At 37.0% G+C, this 6,441-nt stretch overlaps 1 pseudogene; it reads right to left on the minus strand.

Moving 5' to 3' along the window:
- Positions 1 to 1,625: 1,625 nt before the first annotated feature.
- LOC101722070 (nucleophosmin pseudogene) lies at positions 1,626 to 3,033 on the minus strand (annotated as a pseudogene).
- Between the last annotated feature and the right edge of the window lie 3,408 nt (positions 3,034 to 6,441).

Genomic DNA, 6,441 nt, shown 5'->3' on the forward strand with positions numbered 1-6,441 from the left:
CTTTCAGTTTCTCACACCAGAGAAACTATTCGGTATTTACACATGTGTCCTATTTATGTCACTTAAGAGTATTGCCTCAATGTGCATCCATTTAGCAATAAATGTCTCTAATTTCTCATTCTTTATGGCTGAGTAGTATTTCATTTTACATTAAAAAAAAATCACATTTTAGGGCCGGGGATTTAGCTCAGTGGCACCATGTCTGCCTTGTGAGCACAAGGTCCTCAGTTTGATCCCTGGTACCAAAACAAACAAACAAAAACCCCACATTTTCTTTATCCAGTCTCCAGTTGATGGGCAACTGGGCTGTTTTCAAGTTTTAGCTATTACAAACTGTGCCGCTATGAACATGGGTGCACATATATCGCTGTGGTATAATTCTTTCAATTCCTTTGGGAAGATACCCATCAGGGGAATAGCTGGGTCAAATGGGACCTCTATTCCTAGTTCTTTGAGGTATCTCCATACTGATTTCCACAGTGGTTGCACCCGTCTACACTCCCACCAGCAGTGGAGCAGTATTCCTTTTTCCCCACCAGCATTTCTCCCATCAGCATTTATTATTGGTTGATTGCATGGTAGCAGCCATTCTTTCTGGGGTGAGGTGGAATCTCAGCATTGTTTTCATTTGCATCTCTTAATGACCCATGATGTTGAACATTTTTTATGTTTATTTGTTATTCCTATCTCTTTGCCTGAGAAATGTCTGTTCATTTCAGATGCCCATTTTTGAACTGGGTCTTTAAATTTGGGAGGTCTGATTTTCTAACGTTCTTTTTTTTGGTACCAGGGATTGGGGATCGAACTCAGGACCTTGCACTTTCAAGGCAGGCGGTGGAACCACTGAGCTAAATCCCCGGCCCCTAAAGTTCTTTATATAGTCTCTATAGTAGTCCTTTGTCTGAGGAACAGTTGGTAAAAATGTTCTCATCTGTAGAGTTTTTTTTTTTGAGATGTTCTTTATCAATTTACTTTTATTCCTAGTTGGGTAAGAGTTTCGATCATGAATGTTGAACATTGTCAAAAGTCTTTTCTATATCAGTTGATATGATCATGTGGTTTTTATCTTTAGACTGTTAATGAGCTAGATAATGTTGATTGATATTTCTTTTTATTTGTTACTGGAGATCAAACTCAGAACCTTGCACTTGCAAGGCAAGTGTGGTACCACTGAGCTAAATCCCCGGCCCCTGTTGATTGATTTTTGAATACTGAGTAAACCTTGCATTCCTGGGACAGATTTCACTCAGTTGTGGTACGTTCTTTTTCATATTGCTAGATTTCACTTGCTAACATCTTGTTGAGGATTTTTGTGCGTTAGTTTGTTAAAGATATTGGTCTGTAGTTTTCTTTTTTGTGCTATCTTTGCTTTTGTTTTGGTATCAGAGTAATGCTGGCCTCATACAGTAAGTTGAGAAGTATTCCATACTCTTTTATTGACTGGTAGAGATTCTGTAGAATTGATGTCATTCCTTCATTAAATTTTTGGTAGAATTAATTAGTGAAACCATCTGGGCCTAGAGTTTTTTTTTCACAAGCTTCATCAAAATTATGAATTCAGTTAAATTATTATATAATAGTATTATTCAAAGTATCTATTTCATCTTGGGTGAGTTTTTGTGGTCTTCAAGGAATAGGTCCATTTCATTGAAGTTATTGAAATTATACATGTAAGTTGTTCATAATATTCTCTTTTTTTAAAAAAATAGAAAGTGCTACTTTATTAAAATACTGAGTTTATTTCACATATATATTTTGATCTCCCCACCATCTCCATGTCTGACCACCACTACTACTATGTCCTACCATAACATTCCATACATACTTAAAACCAAGCAAAGGGTGGAGTTCCATCTTTAAAAACTAAACAGGCATTTTGGACAACACATTCTTGGCAATGGAACCTGGACAACATTTATCAAACATTGTAGGGAAAGTTCTCACTTTGCATTATAAAAAGGATAGCCAGATATCAACTGTTACAGAAATGAAATAAGGAGGAAAATTTTAACAAACTGTTTAAATTGCTTTCTTAAAGAGACTTCCTCCACTGCCAGAGATCTTGAATAGCCTCCTGGTCAGTCATCTGGAAGCAATTCTTCATATAATTGATGAACTTGGCTTCCACTTTGGGAAGAGAACCACCCTTTTCTATACTTGCCTGCATTTTTGCTTTAATATCTTCTACAGAACTAGGTTCTTTGGGTTTTTTAGGAGTCTTTTCTTGTTTTTTGAAGGATTCTTGACCTTTTGATCTTGGTGTTGATGGTTTTGAGTCTTTTCCATTCTGGTTTGATTTTTGTGCATTTTTGGCTGGAGTATCTCATATCGATTTCTTCACTGGTGCTTTCTCTTTAGCTTCTTCCTCATCAAAATCGTCATCATCATCTTCATCATCATCATCATCGTCGTCATCATCATCATCTTCATCAGCTGCTAGTTTTACTTTTTTCTGTGGAACCTTGCTACCACTTCCAGGGGCAGATCGCTTTCCAGATATACTTAAGAGTTTTACATCCTCTTCCTCCTCCTCACCTGATTCTGCATCTTCCTCCGCAACCGCTAAGTGCTGTCCACTAATATGCACAGGCCCTGAACCACACTTCAACCTTAAGACCACAGGTGGTGTAATTTCAAAGCCCCCAAGGGAAACCGTTGGTTGTACAGACATTTTCAAAGTTGCTAGTGTTACTTTAATTGGACTGCCTTCGTAATTCATTGCCTCTCCTTCCAAAATGTGCAATTCATCCTTTGCACCAGCCCCTAAACTGACCGTTCTTAATGACAACTGGTGCTCATTTTTATCATTATCCACCTTAAAGTGATAATCTTTGTTGGCCTTTAGTTCACAACTGAAAAGATAGTTCTGGGGCCTCAGGGGGCTCATGTCCATATCCATCTAATCTTCCATGGAGTGGTGGCACACACTTAGGTGCGAGAGAATGTGGATGGGAATAAACAGCTGCTGTCACCAGAGAACAGATGCGCAGGACGGTTGTGCTTGCGAGGCAGGAGGTGGAACCACTGAGCTAAATCCCCAGGTCTCTTAATATTCTTTTAATTTCTGTTGGATCTGTAGTGATATTCTGTTTCATTCCCAAAACTGGTAATCTGTATCTTCTCTCTTTTCTCTTAGTCTTACTAGAGTTTTCTTGAATTTTATTTGCTTTTTAAAATCTAAATTTTTATTTCATTGATTTTTCAGTTTTTTGTTTGTTTTTTACTTGATTTCTGCTCATTTTTTCTTTCCTTTTTCTTGCATTAGGCTTTTTTTTTTTTTTTGCTCTTATAGTTCCAGTTTCTTAGGGTGGAAAGCTTATTGATTTGAAAACGTTCTGTTTCAACTACATTAAATTTGTGAAACTTTGTTTTATGAGTCAGGATATGGTTTATATTGGTGACTATTCCATGTATACTAGAAAAGAATATGCATTTGTTTTGCTTTTGTAGGGCTGTGTCAATTAGAACTAATTGGTTGATGGTTTTGCGGAGTTATTTCATAGTTTTGCTGATCTTTTTGTCCACTAATTCTGATTACTAAAGAAGACATGTTGAAGTCTCTAGCCTCAAGTTATAATTGTGGATTTGTATATTTTTTCTTTCATTTCTGTCAGGTATTGCTTCATGCACTTTGGACCTCACAGCTAAAGTTATGACTTATGTTGAACTGACTCTTCTATTATTTATGTTGATAACTTTCTTTGCTTTGAATTTTACTTTGTTTCATGATAATTCAGTTATTCTGGCTTTCTTTTGATTAAGGTTTTCATGGCATACATATGTTCCATCATTAACATTTGTATATCGTTACATTTGAAGTGATTTTCTTCTACACAGCATGTAGTTGGGTCGTATCTCTGCTATCCAGCACCTAACCCATCTATCTATCTATCTATCTATCTATCTATCTATCTATCTATCTAATCTGTCTGTATTTATTGCAATGCTTGGATATTGAACCCAGGGCCTCGCACTTGCTGCTCAGCTCATATATTTTTACTCTTTCTGACATCTCTTAGTTGTGTGCTTAGACCTTTTAAAATTCAAAGTACCTATTGACATTTGCATTTAGGCCTTCAATTTCACTGTTTATTTTCCCCTTTCCTAATTTCTTTTGAATTCTTTGAATATTTGTTGTATTTATTTATTGTGTCTTTACTATATGTCTTTGTTTAATTTTTAGTCATTACTCAAGAAACTAAAACAGATGTCCTTAACTCTTTGCTCATACATAGCAAGAAATAATATTTTATCACTTAAAGTGGAATGTAGAAATCTTACATATTGAAGACTTACCAGCCAGTGGTAGACCTTTTTCTTTCAACAATGAAATATATCTTAATGAACTTAAGAGAAAAATACTATATTATATTTACCTGAACATTTACCGTTTCTGTTGTGCTTCTCCAATCTCTGGTATTCCCAATTTATTTCTGGCCTCATTTCCTTTGTCTAAAGAACTTTCTTGAGTGAATCTGAGTAGGTAACTGATGAGAAATACTCCTGGTTTTACTTCATCCGAGATATTTAAATTTCATCTTCTATCCTGAAGATTATTTTCACAAGACTTAGAATTCTGAGCTGGCATTTTTTTTTCTTTCAGCAATTTAGAAATATTTATGTCCTGCCTTTCATAGGTTCTATTGCCAAACTCATGGTTATTTAAACCATTGTTTCCCTATAAGTAATGTATTATTTTTTCTGGATATTTTTGATTTTTTTTTCTTTATCCCATTTGATTATAGTGTGTCTGGGCATGGATTTCATTGTATTTATCTCATTTAGAGTTTTTAGAGTATCTTTTCCTGGTCACTAATTGCAATCCTTTCTTCTATATCTGAAATTCTGTCCTCACATTGGTTCATTCTGCTGCGCAGACTTTTGATGGAGTTTTTAATCCCCTGGAAATCTGTTTGCATCTGTTTTATGGATTCCATTTGTTTCCTATGTTGGGATTCCATCATGTTCCTCAGATCCTCTATTTTTTTAAATCTGTGTCCTCTCTAGATTTATTAATCATGTCTTGCACTATGAGCAAAATCTTTGCTGTTATCTGAGTAATTATTTCTGATTTCATTTTTCCCAGATCCTCTTTTGTTGCCAGTTCAGAGAGTCCAGGTGGTTGAGTATCAGATTGTTCCATCTCGTTTCCCTTTGGGGTTGCTGTAGGTGATCCAGAAGTCTGTTTTTGAGGCTTGTTTACGTGTCTTATGTCTACGGGGCGGAGGTGCTTCTGGCACCCACGTAGGTCAGCTTCTCTGTCCTAGGAGCTTGGGATGGCAGCGGGGGAGCTTCCTTCCAGGTGCTGGGACCGGCTCAGCTTCTCTGCCCTAGGAGCTTGGGATGGTGGCAGGGGAGCTTCGTGAGCTCTCTCGAACTTGTGGAATTCTCCTGGCTCCGCCTCCCAAGTGCTGGGATTACAGGTGTGCACCCTTGTAGAGCATCTTGAATCTGTAAGTTTATGTTTTTCTCCAGATTTGGGGAGTTTTAACCCTCATTTATTCAAGCATGCTTCCTGTACTATATTGTCTCCTTTCTTTCTCTGACTCTAATGCCATGCTCAGATCTTTTCATATGGTCCCAAAGATCCCTGAGACTCTATTCATTTTTTTTAGTCTTTCCCCATCCCACTCTGGTTTTTTAAATTGGAACTCACTGATTCCATTTCTATTATCTCCATTCTTCTCTACTGAGCCCGACAAGTGAGTTTTTAAAAGTTTTGATTAATGTATATTTTAGTTCTAAAATTTCCATTTGGTTATTTATCTTTTATTTCCTTTATGAGACTTTCTATCTTTTCCATTTGCTTCAATCCTTACTTTCGAAGCTTTTTTTTTTTGGTACCGGGGATAGAACTCGGGACCTTGCACTTTCAAGGCAGGCGATGGAACCAATGAGCTAAATCCCCAGCCCTTGGAGCTCTTTTATAATAGTTACTTTAAAGTCTTTGTTAGGTAATTTCAACATTTGTGTCATTTCTGCATTGGCTGAACAGATTTTTCTGGTTCTTCATATACCAAATATCATTAATATTCTGAATATTATAAGACTATGTATGAAATTCTAGGGAGATTTTCTTTTCTTTCTTTTTTTTTTTTTGATACCAGTGATCGAACTCGGGTCCTTGTGCTTGCGCAGCAGGCATTGAAAACACTGAGCTAAATCCCCGGCCCGAGATTTTCATTTTTATTTTTTTGTTTTGTTTAAAGCAAACAATTGACCAGGTTGGGTTCAGACCACAAGTTTTGACCAACTTTCTGTAAACTGTGGTTTCAATACCAGCCCATTTGGCTCTGCTCTGCATGTGTGCCAGCCAGTGGTCAGCCTGGGAACTGGGACATGGGCTGGTCTTCAGTTGAGTTCCCAAAGTTTATGGTATACTGCTTGGGTCCGCTCTGAACTTGTGATGAGATGATGAGATGACTCACCTAGGGGTGAGTC

Source organism: Heterocephalus glaber, unplaced genomic scaffold, assembly GCF_053883595.1.
Source record: "Heterocephalus glaber isolate CG9 unplaced genomic scaffold, H.glaber_assembly_v1.0 deba00001428, whole genome shotgun sequence".
Lineage (NCBI taxonomy): Eukaryota > Metazoa > Chordata > Mammalia > Rodentia > Bathyergidae > Heterocephalus > Heterocephalus glaber.